The sequence below is a fragment of the Callithrix jacchus genome, chromosome 3 (genome assembly GCF_049354715.1).
Source record: "Callithrix jacchus isolate 240 chromosome 3, calJac240_pri, whole genome shotgun sequence".
NCBI lineage: Eukaryota > Metazoa > Chordata > Mammalia > Primates > Cebidae > Callithrix > Callithrix jacchus.
The window spans coordinates 137,083,256-137,100,933 of NC_133504.1; positions in this window are offsets into that span (position 1 = coordinate 137,083,256).

The following is a 17,678-nucleotide window of genomic DNA, read 5'->3' on the forward strand; positions in this document are numbered from 1 at the left end:
AGCAGTCAATGTTGTGAAACATAGAGTCCTTAAGGAAAGAAAGTGTTCCCCAAACTGTATACATGTAAATTGTCATTCATTTAAGAGGATGAATATATGCATAACCTCCTCACATATTGCACGTATAAGTTGATAATGTAGTTTTCTCCTGAATTCATTTTGAAGAAATATTTTGTTGAGAAGTGCACTTTGGCAAAGAGGCTAGGGTTGTACAAAGACAACTTAAATATACAGTAGTAAATAAGATGAATCAAATGGAACAATATTAATAACATTTTTATATAGCAAAACAATGTTAAAACAATTAATGTGATAATAATAAACTATTAATTTAAAAATTTACAGATGGGGAAGTTAATGTGAGAGGTAGTATATGATACTTTCCTAAATTATATTGCTAAAAAAGTCATTTTTCTTATAGTATATATCAATTATATTGGAAAAAATAAACTATGAGAGACAATATAATCAATTAAATTTGTAATTTTGCACAAAAAAGAAGTAGGAATATAGTAAAGGAGAATTATGCTAGCTGTAACAGTGTTCATTTAAGAGATTAAAAATGCTGTTTAAAGTAATAGAGGACTAAAAGGTAGCGTGTTAAATTAAGTTCTTAAAATTAACTACTAAAAAGCAAATATTACAAACTCAATGTTCAATCAAATTACATGTAAAAATGCACACAAAAGACAAATAAATAAATGTTTTGTGATTTTTAAAGGTTTTAAAGTTGAGATTTGAATAAACCTATATGGCAAAAATAATAATTTATCAAAGAATATATGTGGTCTGACCTCAACTATAAAGGCAAGTTTATGTTATTGCATCTCAAAACAGAATATTAATCTTCCTCGGGTTACAAACTATATTAAAGTGTTTTAGAAAATGTTGAAAATGTAAGAACTGGGATGAGCATGTCAGATGAATGTTTAAAAAAAAAGAACAAAGCTAAATAATTATTATTCATAATGCCAAGATTAAATTCATTAGATTAAATTACTTTATAACAATATTAGAGGGCCAATTTTCAATGGGGTGACATAGTCAATGATATCTATGCAACATACTTGAAATCACTGAATAACATGACAAAAAAGACAAGAAGTGAAAAAGGAAATAGAAACACACTACTAAAATTCTAAAATATTCATCTTAATTCTTGATAGACCAAATAAGTTAAAATGAATACAATCTAAAGAACATACCTGGCTGGGTGCTGTGGGTCGTGCCTGTAATCCCAGCACTTCAGGAGGCAAAGGCAGGTGGATCACCTGAGGACAGGAGTTTGAGGCCATCCTGGTCAACATAGTGAAACCCCATCTCTTCTAAAAATACAAAAATTACCTAGGTGTGTTGGTAGGCGCCTGTAATCCCAGCTACTCCTGTGGCTGAGGCAGGAGAATCACATGAACCTGGTAGGTGGGGACTGTAGTGAGCTGAGATCGCGCCACTGAGCTCCAGCCTTGGCCACGAGAGTAAAATTCCATCACACACACACACACACACACACACACACACACACACAGAATAACATATTAACATAACATAGTTAACAGCGTTCACTTAATTAGTATGAACCTTGAAAAAAGAAAATACATAATTTTGTTCAGTCATAAAACACTAACAAAGCCCTCAATAAAATGTAAAACTTAGAAATTATGCAGATGGAATTATTTGATGACAGTATAGAGAAGTTCAAAATTACAAAATCAATGGTTGTCTATCTTTTTCAGTATCCTGGGTCCAAAAGATTTTTCTAGCCCTACTTCAGGGGCGGGAAAGAGGTTTTTTTTTTTATTTTTGCCTTTACCCTAGCACATTTTCCTTAATATAAAAATGTTTCCATTATTTTTGTTCATTCATGATGTACTGATTCTATGGAGTCAGGATAGATCCCCCCAACACAAAATTTGATAAAGCTGTCAAGACTGATAATATCACACATCCACCAACAGGGTATGAAAAAGTTTATCACTCACAAAATGAGGCTTGCTAGGGAAAGTAGGGTAGGCTTCCAGGCATGTTTGAAAACCATTTGAGAGATCAAGGAGAGAAGATTGGCATAAGTATTTTTTTTCTTTAGGAGATAGTGCTGATGAGAGTTTTGCATACATGGGCTGAGATTTGTGCTGGTTCAGTATCCTGGGTCCAAAAGATTTTTCTAGCCCTGCCTCAGGTGGGGAAAAGAAGCTTTTCAACAGTTTGAACTTGCTGTACCATGGTAATGAGTATTTTGACTTCCTCATCAGCTTGCTCAGATGTGGAGCAAGAGATTTGAATATGTATTCAAGTATTTTCTCTATGGGCTTTTATTTTCTAACTTAAGCCAAAGAGCATCAAGTAAATGGCATCACGAGGATCTAAGGCTCTTTATAAATACCTCCAGAAATGCCTTCAAGAACTGGTAACACTTCATTATGATAGCTGCCTGTATACAGGAGCACTTGAACATTTGTATAAGCATCATTGGAACACCAGAATTCTTCCAATTATTTCACTGATATACTGCAGAGTTGGGTTTACATAGATGGTATTAGAATACTGTGGGGAGGCTTGAAACTTATGAAGCAGTCTATGTGCTCAACTTAAATGATTGCTACCATAAATCCCCATGGGAAATCTAAATCCTAGTATAATTCTGCTTCCTAAAAGTGCCTGACTTAAGAAATGCTGCTGTTCTGACATGACAAGTTTATTGTTAGTTTTTTAGATGTGTGAATATAAGGATATTACAGAGGCATAAGTGGTAACATGCAACCCATCATCTAACTTAGGTATGCCTCGTATTTATTCTGCCTTGAAGGTTTTGGCATTATTTTATTACCATATAAATACATATGAACTAAAAGCTTAAATGAATGAATTAATTTGCCCATTGTAATAGAGAGATATGATTTAAATTTGCTTCCTCATGTTGCTTACAAATATTATTTATTTATAATTACTATTTAATACCTCAAAGATTCAGAGAGGGTTGTTTAACTTATAACCTTAGAATGATTTCAGCATGCCTACCTAAGTATAGCAACTATAGAAATTATTTAAATGTAAGTCCATCTGTTTCCCAGGCAGGAGTTGTGTGAAGGAGCTCAATCAGACAGAGTAAATGAATGATGATTAATATAATGTTCTGTAGAGATATATAAGATATGAATACAGTTATGATTTCTTATAATGTTGTCCTCACATTTAGAAATAAGGTTAGTGGTTTTGCTCACTATACTCTCTATTATTCCTAAACATTATTATAACCTTGGAACATTTCTAACTTCAGTGTTGTTTGGGCTTTCTGATTTCAGTGCACTCAAGTCTATTGCTGTTTTGAATTACAATGCATTTACCCCAAAGTCCATGAAACCAATTAATTTGAGAAAACTTACATTACAGCCCATGTAAAAAACACATCTTTAACATTGCAAGTGCAAAATTGAGAGGGGATGTGTTTATCTTGTTAAACACACAGGGCAGGATGTGAACTACCTGATAATATCTCCTCCAGTGTATTCTCAATCTACATAAAAAATATAAGTTTTTCCTTCTGTTATATTGCAGTCCTAACAAATGACACATTTTCTAATGTTTGTTACCAGGTGTCTAAGGCAAGTTTAATAGTTTAAAAACTGTCCTTCCATTATAACTATTTAAACACTCTCCAACTATTAATAGATCTTAGAATTCATTTTATTTAATCTTATTTGAGTACTGCTAAATATTGCTGAAGGATCACATAAAACAATTTAAGTTTACCAAAATCACCTTATATTTAATAAAAACAGTCACTTCCACATCAGCCCAGAAGCTTTTAGGTAATTTTTTTCAGTTTGTTTATCTTTATTTAACTCTTGTTCACATTTTCTGCAGCATCTATTTCTCTTTTCTCCCTTCTTCATGGTCCTTAAGCTTGATATCTTCATTTGCTAAAGATATTGATTACATTCTGTATAAACTCGATCCAATATATTTGTGTATGCCTGTGTGTCTAAGTGTTCTGATAACCTCCTACTTACAATGTTGATGAAGGAGGAATTTCTTTGCCCTAAATGTTATAAGATACCCCCACACACAGAAAAACCCACATTGGACAGATGAGATTTACACCGGTTTATCACTCATATATGCTCATAGCCTGGGGAGGAGGCCACTGCATGACACTTAGGGTCATAGATGGTTGCAGTTAGGATTAGGGTGAACCAGCAGGAACTGTAGAAGGCAGTCTTTGTCATAACAAGACATTGGTGTGCTTCCTGGTTCCTGAGATGGGGTACGATTGCCTTGTGTGGAAAATTTAATGGTCTGGAAAGCAAGTAAAATCTATTATGTTAAAGACCAGTTGATGTACAACTGGTTCTGACGATAGAGAAACTAGTCTGGTGGGAAAGTCTCCACCAGGCTAGTTTCTTTATCATTAGAAACGTTACTCATGGTAATGTAGGAATTCATGGTTAGATCTTTAGGGTTATTTGAGGACTCAAAGATGTCGAGGCAGCTCACAGAAATTTAGGTCTTACAGTATTATATAGTGTATGTGTATCTTCAACCGTTCTCCTTTTAATATGTGCCTAGATAAAAGGTGTTCCTTCATTTAAAATCTAAGCCCTTTTAATATTCCTCTTCTTCATGCTCTACAAAATCCCCTGGGTCCACTTTTCATCAATTAACTCAGCTCTCTTGCATTGTTAGTCTCTCTAAGTTTGGAAGTATAACCACATCTCTTCCACAACTCCACTACTGCTTTAAGAGCAGGTAAAAAAGCGTAAGATTTACATTCAGAAGACAAACTTTCATGAAACAGTTCCATAAATTAGTAGGTATGCAACTTTATGTTTTATTATTCCAGTGAACTTTGGACATCCCTAGGTGTATTAGTAAGAGTAAATAAAGTGTGTTGTCACAAGAACATAATAATAAAAAATTCAGTGTCTTAAAACATAAAAAAATTACTTGTTCCTTATGAAAAAAATCACATGTGATTTGTTGACAGTCTCCAAACAGTGATTTAGGTAGTCTGTACTCCTTCCATCTGCCGTATTTGACGTAAGGTTTATTGACTTCATATCAGCATTTAAGTGTTGTTAACTTTTTACAATATTATTTAGATTAAGTATTAGTGCACTTCTGGTTGAATGAAGGATAGCTGAATTACACTAGGCATAACTATAGTCTTACTGTTGTCTTTATTTGAAGATTTGTGTGATTTCAGGAGATGTGTATGGGTTCAAGTCGAAAATGGGTGGACTTGTGATGGTCAATATTTTCAATGTTATTGAATTGAAGGATGGAAACTATTGTGCCTGAGTGTTTCTGTGAGAGTGTTGCCAAAGGAGATTAGCGTACGAGTCAGTAGCCTGGGAGAGGCAGACCTACCCTTCATCTGGGTGAGCATCATCTAATCAGCTTCCAGTGTGGCTAGAATAAAGCAGGCAGAATAATTTGGAAAGGGCAGAGTTGCTGAGTCTTCCAACCTTCATCTTTTTCCTGTGCTGCATGCTTCCTGCTATTGAATATTAGACTCCAAATTCTTCAGCTATTGAACTCTCAGACTTAACAGCAGTGATTTGCCAGGGGTTCTCGGGTCTTGGGCCATAGACTGAAGGCTGCACTGTTTTCTTTCCTACTTTTGAGGTTTTGGGAATCAGACTGGCTTCCTTGTCCCTCAGCTTGCAGACAGCCTGTTGTGGGACTTCACCATGTGATCATGTGAGTCAATACTCCTTAATAAACTCACCTTCATATATATATATATGAAAAGATATATATCATATAAGATATATATATGAAAATGTATATATTATAAAAGATATATATCATATAAGATATATATCTATCTATATATTGTATCTATATCTATATCTATAGATATAGATATAACATATATATATATGTTCTCTATTAGTTCTTTCCCTCTGGAGAACCCTGACTAATATAGATTTTGGTACCAGAAGTGGTTCTCCTTCCTATATACATCTATCTATTAGTTTCTTCCTTCTTAAGAACCCTAACACAGGGATCTCCACTCAGTAATTTAGGTGGTATAGGCTGCCTCCATCTGCTCAATCTCAATATGTGACCTCTGTCTTGTCAAAACAATAAATGAGATGAATTTTAAAAAAAAAAGTCAAGTCTTAAAAACTCTTTATCCCAGACAGTGACACACTCGAATTGTATACCCAGTTCATTGGCCCAGTCCCATCCTAACTGGAACAGTTATGAGAGGGCACATGGAATACTTGTTAAGCAGTAAAATTGCATTTTTTTCTAAAAGGAAAATGCAACTCTAGAGATTATCAGATACCTATAGATGTGACATCTCTGTGATTTTTGTAAAATAATATTTTTATATTATTTGTTTGATTTTAAGTTTGATTATTTGGTTTAGAGAAACACATAATAAGCCATCTAGAAGGGGCTTACCTTAGAGTAATTAATACAATGTTTTCAGTAATAATGAAAAACAAATGCTTTTCAGGGGAGAGCATGAGTGATTATCATATTGATGCTTGATTTTGTTCCCTGACCTACAAATCACAGGCTGGATTATTTTATTGAGGATGATTAATTTGAATGTGGGCATTGTGGAGAAATCTAGAATGATTGTCCTTGTCACATGTTTCTTGATTGTCTGGAAATTTCAAAGAAAGTCTTTTATCACAATGTTAGAAAAGCAAGGCTACATTCACATAAAGGAACTGCTTTCATGAAGCAAAAGATCTCTACATTTCATGCTTCATGCTGAGAAAGCTTTGTTCCTCAAACTGGTTTTGGAGTTATTCATTCCCCAGTTTTCTTTAATTTACTGCTGGGTCAAACATTATGGGCTTAAAATATAGATATTTGAAATTATTCCTTTTCACTGTGATTTGGGCAAAGACAGAGCCTCAGGGGGCATATAAATATCCATCCAAATCTGGTGCTTAAATACAACTCATCCTCATACAACATCTATAAACATTTTGCTAAAATAACTTAAATAAAGACCTACTGTCAGTTGCTCAATTGCACATGCTGGTTTGTAAGTGGACCAATGCAATTAAGTATCCCAAATTATCAGGATTTTGGTACACAATAAAATGAATAAAACATAACTCTTAGTGAGTGATTTTTTTGATGAAACTGGAAAGTTTTCTAAATATAAATCCTGTTGCTGAGACAATTATTGCATATAGGTTATTTCACTCAATTGAGATGCTCACAGTGTTTTCAGATTAATTGCTTTATTTCTCCTAAATTAGTCACCACAAGGCAAACAGTGTGTGGTTTTTTTTTTTTTTTTGCAAACTCCTTATAATAAAATATACATCATTTTGTTCAAAAATATATTTTTCTTGAAATGAACAGTTTAAAATTGGTGCCATGCAGGTTGGCTAAGTAATAATGAAAGTTTACTCTCAATTACAAAACTGATGAGCTTTTAGTTGTCTAATTTTCTTAAAAGTTTAAAATCAATTAATTAGACCATGCTGTAACTTAAAAACATCTATTAAAGCCAATGATAGTAGTTTCAACACTATTCAGTTGGATTTTTAATAACATAAACATATTTTATCAGATTAGGTATATACAATGTAATTTTGCTTCACAAAAGCAATTCCATTAATGTGAATGTGGGCTTGCTTTTCTAACCTGGTGATGAAAGCCTTCCCTCAAAATTTCCAGACATTCAAGAAATTTGTGACAAGGACAAACATTCTGGATTTCTCCACAGTTATTTCCTGCATATTGAGTTATAGTGTTTATTTTATTGTGTCCTCTACAAGTCAGCCAAGTGTCTTTATTCAAAATTAGAGCCTCGGAAAACACCTGGTTCACTCAATTTACTTAAGTATTTTAGAATATACAATTTCTAGGGTACTTTGTGATGAACTGAAAATTTCAGATATGTATGGTATATTGTCAGAATCCTTAGAAAGCCACTATTTTGTGTGAGAATACTTGTAAGAGAATAATTACAATCAAGTGTGATACGTTCTGTAACAGCATTCAGGAGAAACATTTATGATAGTAGAGACAGGTAATGTGGAATCTCTTCACTAGGAGATAATGCATCATTTTATTTTAGAGGACGCAGAATGGAAGCTGAATACGCTTACAAGATGAAGAGGTGTTTTGCGCAGGAAGAAAACACTTACGGGATGTCGTCAAAGAGTACCATAGCAGAGAAAGTAGGGACTGGTACTTACTGTGAACTTACTGTGTTTCGTCATTGTTTTTTTGTTTGTTTGTTTTTCTTTGAGACAGAGTCTGGCTCTGTCACCAGGCTGGAATGCAGTGGCGCGATCCCAGCTCACTGCAACTTCCGTTTTCCGGTTTTAAGCAATTCTCCTGCCTCAGTCCCCTGAGTAGCTGAGACAACAGGCACGCACCACCACGCCCGGCAAATTTTTTGTACTTTTAGTAGAGATAGGGTTTCACCATGTTGCTCAGGATGGTCTCAATCTCTTGACCTCGTGATCCACCCACCTCAGCCTCCCAAAGTGCTGGGATTACAGGCGTGAGCCACCGCGCTAAGCCTTGTCATTGTTATCTCACTTACTTGTCTCAGGACCACTATGAGTTGTCTCTTTAAACTATTCTTTAACTTCTGGGATACATGTGTAGAACGTGCAGGTTTGTTACATAGGTATACATGTGCCATGGTGGTTTTTATCTACATTTTAGAAATAAGGACTGAACTGGGGAAGTTTTTAATAATGTTCCCAAGATTGCATGGCTAATAAATGTTGGTTGAATGCCCAACTCCTCAGGCTATGACTGCAATACCCCTACTCTTTCTACCCTGCTTCCTTCTGGGAATAGTTAATTTTTGTTCCAATCAACAAATTTGCAAAAATGATTCCTTATTTAATGGCCTTAGTATTCTTTCAGAAGGTGATCACTCATGTTTCCTTTCACACTGGGGCTGCTTTTCCATTTGCATCTGAGAAAAGGCTGCCACATGCTGAGAAGGCCAATGGCTGTCATATTCCTGGGGCCTCTGTCACATGATCAGAATTTGCTTCCAGTTATGGCATATATTTCCAAATTTAGGCGGCATTATTTCTGCCATCTTACTCCACAACTTAAAATGGGAACCCTCAGTTCATCATCCTCCGATAAATGATGTAGTTACTCTTGCCTACACTTTTCTTGTGCTATTTTTCTCTCTCATTCTGCTGCTCTCTGCCATCTGGAACCTTAAATACATCCTGAAATTGTAAACATTCCATTCTTTTTCCCAATGCCATTCCTTTAACTGCTTATACTAAATCTGACTTTACTCCAGGATGCTTCTTTTCCCACAGATCTGAAAAGGCTGATTAATTTCTTAGATGCCCCAGTAAGAATGGGGCAGGAGGTTTAGAAATGTTTTATTTATTTTATTATTTTGTTACTCACATTGCTACTGCAATGCATTCTGCAAAGTGTGCTACATTTTTGACCCTCGGACTATCTTATGTTCTATCCTAGTTGATATAATATTCATATTTTATTTCTTTTAACACATTGAGTAGTTCGATACACAAATTTTCAGGGTTCTTAACCATCATCCTTCATCATCTACACTCTATTCATGCATTCTCTTTCATTTCTTACGAATTTACTTAATCTATATCTTTCAAAAATTGACTAAATTAATTATTATCTGTATGATTTTCTACATTCATTCTAATAGGTATTTTATGGAAAATACATTTTAGCAGACAGAGAAGAGTTTGCATTGTTCACATTGTATTTTAAAGAGCCAAGAAAGAAAAAAAATATGTTTGTATATGGAATTATATGTACTGTACTGTTCAAGAATGTACTTTTTGTTTCAGGTAAATTTATATAAAATTTAGTTTTTTTCTTTTGTATCACCTGAAAATAAAAGGAATAATAGAAACTTAATAAATCTTACAATGTTAACTTTTTCAGAACCATCTGTCTACAGTTTGTGACTCCTGAAATACTGTCTTCTGATGACTTTCCTTTTTGTCCACTGTAATTTAACTCCCATATTATTACACTTATATCTGCTAAGTTGTTTAAAGAAGAAATAAATTCTTAAAATATTTCTTAATTAAATGCTTAATAAATGCACATAACATTTTAATGAAAATATGTTGGGGCTTAATTATTTTAATTTCAACTAATCTTCATGCTAAATCCTCTCTCTCAAAAAAAGTGAACTATATAATTTCTCTTAAAATAATTAATAGCTTTTTGTTACTTGAAAGTCTTGAATTGTGAGGACTTTATTAATTTTATGCACTATGCTACAGATCGTTAATTGATAAATTATGACATATTGTCATAAATAAAATGAAATAATGAAAATAAAAGCATAAAATCTATTTTATAATGGTGTTTCCTTTTTCATATTATCCCTTTTATCTTATTAAATCTATGAACTCCTATTTTTCCATGAGACTCCTAAAGATTAAAGAAAATTTTTCACATTTCATTGGATACTTGTCTTATTTCAGCTGCTTTTTCTTGCTACCTGCTTAATTTGTCTGTTGTTCAGTTTCTGACTCATTTAATGAGCCAGATAGGGTAATTAAAAAATCTTTCCACTACTTGTAAGTTTTTGCATATTGATATTTTATTGTTATATATGCTTTAATTTCTCCACCTAATATATCCTTATCATAATGATGAATATAAAATGATCAAATATATACTAAAATAACTGTTTATAACAGAGCTTGCAAAAATAAGTTCCCAGCAAATATTTTTTCTTACAAATATCAGAAAGAAAATTAACTTACTTAAGGATGAAGCCAGAAGATGACAGAGATAGGATTGAAATTCATCCTGACTCTTCCATGTCCAGGTACTTTTTACTCATTCACAAATATTTACAATCAGTGGTGAATATAAGTGGCATCCAAATGTAAATCAACATAGAATTACACTTTTATCTATTAGTTATGATTTATCTATTTACAAATATGCAAATAAGAAATTAGAAATTATTATATTGATTTGGTTAATGTAATTTATATCACTTAAATCCCGATGCGTGAGTCAGATTGACCCCAGTGCTCTAACATGAAAATTGTAAAATATTTGTTAACATTTTTGGGTTCTTTTCATTTTTTTGGTGTCAGACTTATTGTGTGCAAAGATGATGACATTTTAAATAATTGGTTTAAATATGCTTGTTCAAAATGATGAAAATAATTGCATAGGTAGTTGTAATATAATAATATGTTAAAATATCATTTTTGTCTACTTTCCCATTTCATTCAAATAAAGAGAGGTCCTGCCAGTGCACTCCACCAGAGCCTCTATATCAAAGATGCACACATTTGTTACACTTGTAATAATTACGTAATATAGACATCCTATTTATATAAACTAAAGTTTAGATGTATACCAAATACGCAATTTTAATTTAAGTATAATAAAATATGTATTTAAAAAGTACAGATTATATATTTCAATTCAAGTATTTAAGTGTTTTAAATGCATATTATTGCATATCTGTGCACATAAATTCTTCACTAATGAGAAGTTCAGGCCGGTTACTGGCATAGCACTCAAAACAGTTAATCATACCTGCTCTGTCTAGTAGAGTTCCACCCCTACTTCTCAGGAACAAGCATTCTGTAGGCCACCATTAGGTTATCATTGCTACCAATATGCTTAAATTTTATGGAATCCTAAGTCTTCAGTTCCTTTAGGACATCAACAGTATTTCCATCTTCTCCTGTCATAAACACATATGATATTTTTTGATAAACTAGAGCATTACTTTTGAAACTGGCTTGATATTTAAAGTTCTACTTTGGTTGGATCATCAGCAGCTGACTTCCTTGATACAATGGAATGCTTGTCTGCCTGCCTGGAATCCAGTTGAAGCAGTTATTTGTCTTAGAGTGACAATACCAAATGATAACTTGGATTGTGGCTTGTTGTATAAATAATATGTGAACAGTAATCTGCAAGTGATCTAATTTTTGTTATTGTTTGTATTTCCAGCACTTTAGATGCATTAGTTTCTGTAGAATAACTTTGAACTCATAAAAGTGAATAATTTATGAGCATTTATATCCCAACCTGATTTCTAAAATAATAGCAAATATTTACTAATCACAAGCTATGTGTCTGACATCAATTTTGATTGTTTTATTGTCTTTTTTACAATAACCCAGTGAGATAGGTAATGTCTTTCTTTCCAATTTATAAACTTAACATCTGAGAATTATGGAGGTTAAAGAGCTTAACCAATGTCACACAGCTAGAAATTTTTGGATCAGGATTTCCTTGCAGGCAGTCTAAGAGTCTTCTCTATTAACTATTTTGCTGCAAGTAATCAAGTGAGTCATTACTACATCTCAAGATATCAAGGTAATAATATAACAGGTTTAGCAATAAGCTTTTGTATTTTATATATGGATATTTAGTTGCATTGTATAAAGTAGTTAATACTGTATGATTATTACTTAGCATAAACTATAAACACATGGGTCATGTAATTACAAAGATTCCACGAAGAAGCAGTTATAAAAATAAAGTTTATAAGAGAGCGTGTTGTTGGGTAAAATGCTGATTTTCCACTGGATGCATGTCTTTCTACTTTTAATATACAGTTATTCATAGAAACATCAATGGTCACTATTTATGGAGAAGTGTTAGAGAGATATTTTAGAAATGCTAAATGCCACTATGATCATTTACTCCCATCAGACTTGAGCTTTCAGAAAAAGAAGGAAAGCAAAGGTTACTTAGAGTTTATAAATGGAACAAAATGTACTGCTTAAAATATTGGAAAAGGAAATGCTTTCATTTTAAGCTCATTAAAATGGCTGTGTAACTTGAAAAATATGTGTCTTAAACAGCTATCCTGAATTCATTTTCATGACCATGCACACTCTACTCTGAGCCTTGGGCAGAAGCCATTAGAAAATATTCTTCCTGTTCTTTTAATCTACTTCCCAACATTTCATTCTATCATTCAGTGTTATTAGAATCGCAGAAATTTAATATGTTGCACCGCTTTTTCTCTTCCATGTTTTTAACTATGGGTTAAATAAGACATGGGAGACAGGCAAATGGTGATAAACTAACAGACACCATTTTGATAATCTCACGGGAGAATACAGCTTATTTTGTGGCTAACGGGCAGGTTACTGCGACCTGATTCTCGTGGTTCCCTTCAATCTAGACATTGGAAGAAGCCACACAAACGAAAGTTTTCATCAATAGAGCTAAAAAGTTTAACCTGAATTACTTCAACATTATAATTCAGAGACTAGGGAAGAGAAAAAAAAAGTAGATTTTCCAAAGTATGGCCCTTTTTAGTAGTGTAACTACATCTCATTGGATATTGACTAAAAATAAAACACATCTTGTTATGATTTGGATGTGTCCCCAGTGTTCACATAAATTTAATACTCCATACAACAGTGTTGAGAGATGAAACATTTAATAAGGAGATTAGGTCAGGCATGACTCTACCTCCATACTGGATTTGTGCTATTATCTCAAGAGTGCATTTTTTATAAAATTAAGCTCAGTCCATTCTTGATCTATCTCTCATGTCTGCTTCTTCACCGTTCTGCCCTCTCTATCAAATGGCTCATAATGAAGGCCCTCACAAGTTGCTGGCAGCATGCTCTAAAACTGTTCAGCCTCCAAAATTATGAGCCAAAAACAATTCTATTTACTATAAATTATTCAGTCTGTGGTATTCTGTTACAGCAGCATAAAATAAACTAAGATACCATCAAATGATAGAGAGTGAGAGAGCAAAAATAGGACATTCCAGCTGAGCCCAGTGCCTTATGCCTGTAATCCCAGCAGTTTGGGAGGTCGAGGCTGGCAGATAACCTGAGGTCAGCAGTGAGTCCAGTCTGACCAACACGGTGAAACCCTGTCTCTACTGAAAATACAAAATTAGCTGAGCAATGTGGCACATGCCTGTAATCCCAGCTATTCAGGAGGCTGAAGGCAGGAGAATAGCTTGAACCCAGGAGGTGGAGGTTGCAATGAGTTGAGATCACACCATTGCACGCAATGTGGTCGATAACAGCAAAACTCCATCTCAATAAATGTATAAATAAATAAATAGGGCATTGCTTTTCTAAGAAGTGCAATGTTTACATTCAACAAATAGAGTTGGAAGGATTTGGGGTAGTGTGGTGAAGTTTTCTATGGTAGCACAGGCGGAAACAAATTTTGTTCAATTAGTTCTCTGGAATAGGGACAAATGAGTAGGCAGTGGCTGAATATTTTAAAATATATTAAGATTAATGAAAATTAAGGAAAGGGAAAATGTGAGTGCCTAACACAGAAACAAATAAATGACTATAAAACTAACCAAATTTAAACATCATGCTAAGTTTGAAATACATGTTTGAACCTTCACCAATATTTTAACACAAAAGCTCTCATGTTGAGACTATGAAAATAGGCTGAGATAGTGCAAGTTATTATTACAATAATACAAAATAAATACTATTTATTCAAATTAAATTTTCTCTTTGTTTTCAAAAGATATATAAATTATCTGTTTATACTATAACAAATGATTTTATGGGAGTTAGGTGAATTGGTCATAATAGGCCAATCCATTTTGGTAAACAATTTTCCATTTGTGAATTTAGTTTGGCATTTTGCTGTAAGTGGAAGCATCATTTATCATAAAGGGAAAAAGCTAAAGTAATATCAAAAAGACTGACTGGAAAAAATATATTTGAAAAATTCTTTGAAACTGGAGTCGTCTTTGTAGACCATTGGAAAGTTAGAGTATCATGGAGAAATGTTACCCAATGCACTGGTTCTTAAGAGTTTTCATCATTCAACTAAATTTAGCAGACATTTTGAAGCATTACTAGGTGTCAGATACTGGACTTTCAGAAAAGGAATTACACTGTAAGAGAAGCAAATATCTATATTGAGAGGGAATAATGAGAAAGGGAACAATGGAAATCAGTTAAACTCCAGGTTCCTGGTCTAAATTTGTCATGGTTCTAATATTGACAGTAACAAACAAAAGGGTATATAGAGGATTGGAGGAGAAAATACAGTGAGCTCAAGTTTGGACACAGTAAGTCTAAGATGCCTTTAGAGATCTGCAATAAGATATCCAGTAGGCAGATTTTAAATTCAAGATAAAGATCAATTATAAATATTGATCTGAAGTCATCAACATAATAATTAAAAGAGTAGGAGACAGTATAAATAGCTAGGATTGAGAAGGGAAAGATAATTTATGAATACCAATTTTTAGGAGAAAATATTCAAAAGAAAAATGTGGAGAAATTCTGGGGAGAATGGTGTCATGAAAGTTTAAAGAAATAGTTTCAGTAAGGAAAGTTTAAGAAATTCAAGTTGAGAGTCAAGTCAAGTAAGAAAAAAAAGGGGAAAATCTGTCTATTTTATTAATTATTTAATTAATTACTGGCATTGCAAGTTCAAATTTGGAATCACAAATTTACACTCAAGCACAGATGTTTAATTATGACTGCAGTTTCCTGTGCAAATAAGATCATTTTGTTTCTGTGTCCAAAATGGACAATAGAATGTTCTATATTAGAAGCAAAACAGAAAGCATTTTCTAACTATTTTGTAAAAGTGATAGATTAGCATTTGGAATGATGTTAGGGTTTTGCTGATGATGGCATTTTATATAATATCTGGAATAGAGGCTCAGTGCCCTTCAATTGTTCTCAATTCTTTTACCTATCAAGTAGTCATGATATCTGTTCTTAATATGTGTTCTAAAAGTTTCACAAAGATATTTAAAATGATTATAAGGGAGCCAAATAATGGCTTGTAAGGAACAATTAAAACGATTTGAGATTTCAGTGGATGAAACCAAAAGTGATCATTTAAGGGGAGAGTGAAAGGATTCGTGTAGTCTTTTTCAAAGGAAAAAGGATGATAATCAACAGGAGAACAATACCTAAAAACAAAAACACCCATCACACCAAATATCCATTTACACAGCAGGTAATAGATTGTGGAATATGTTACCCTAAAAGGTATTTTGGCAAAAAATCAGAATGGGAACCATGTTCATTTTAGGTGCTGTTAATTTATTGCCCGAAGTTATGCATAAAGTCCAGCACATGGCCAATGGTTAATTAGCATTTGTTGAATGAAAAGGTTGTTATGCTTACTGACCCAAGAAGGTACAACAAAATCTATCTGCTCTGTGACAATCAGGATTAATATTATACCCTTTACCCCAATCATTCCTCATTCTCTGAAGTCTCATCCCCATAAGACTTTGTTTATTTATTTGTTTGTTTATTTATTTACCTAATTTTTAACTCAACTCCCACCTCTCCCATATTAAAACCAAGTCTACCATGCCATCTGTAACTCAGGGTATTTTTTTAAGCACAATATCTTATATATGTTCAATCTATTCCCTGGAGGCTTTCTTTATCTTATTACTCTAATTGAACCATTGCTCTCCTGTGAGAACATGACTTCTCATGAAGCCCTCTCAAATAATGATTAAATTTCTTTTCACACATCTTGTTGCATTGAACCTGATTTCCATCTCTAGAATCTAGATCTTTCTCTATTTCCTTCCTAAAATATCTTACGTTTGTATTTCAAGGCGTCAGACTATACCACCCATTACCCACTATAGAAGATACTCATCTATTCTCATCATGGCCATTCCTCTTGTATCTCTAGCTCATTCTCCTTCTAACTCATTCCCTAACACTATTTTTTCAATTACTCCAGTATTCCTCAATCATTCATGCTTATGAGCATCTCCTAAACCTGCACTGCAAACTGTATTGACCAATACCTATAGGCAGGTCTTATAAATTAATCTTATTAAAATAAATTAGTTTCTTAGTCGCAATAGGCACATATCAGATGGTCAATAGTCACATGTGGGAGTAGGTTATTGTGGCTCTATGATTATTTCCATTATTATATAAATTTTTATTGAAGGGTACTTCCATAAACCTCTATATTTCCAGTAACTGCATCCCCTTCATACTCTCAAATTTATTGTTCAACTCTCCAGTTATTAATTTGTTTGTATCTTATTTCTTCTAGCCACATGACTTTTATGAAATATAACTCATTAATGAAAGAAAATATTTATTTCTGACACAAATTATATTCTCATTTTTTGTGAGCTCAAAGTTCATCAATATTATCACACACTGTTATAAGCACCATCAACTTACTCTTTCTTCTCTGGCATGGTCAAACTCAGCTGGAAAAACTTCAAAGACAAATGCAGGCTCTTTATAAGATTTATGCAAGTGAACATGTTTTGCTGACAAAATATACCTACTAGATTCACATTACAAACATGATTATTAACCTCAAGTAGGTACTTTGCCGTGCCTGGTATTTCTATTATATTTTAAAAATTCTTTTAGTCTATCATTTTTTGAGATAATAGTTTCTTAACTTTTCCTCTAATTTATTTCCTCTTCCCTGTTAATATGAATGAGGACTGTTCAGGTAACCAGGTGATGTCACCCTGTATTAGTCCATTCACACACTGCTATGAAGAAATACTTGAGACAATGTAATTTATAAAGGAAAGAAGTTTAACTGTCTCACAGTTCTGTATTGCTGAGGAGGCCTCAGGCAACTTACCAGCATGGTGGGAGGCACCAAATTTTTCTTCCCAGGGTGGCAGGATGGACTGAGTGCAAGTAGGGAAAATGCCAGATGCTTATAAAACTGTCAGGTCTCATGAGACTTACTATCTTGAGAACAACATAGGA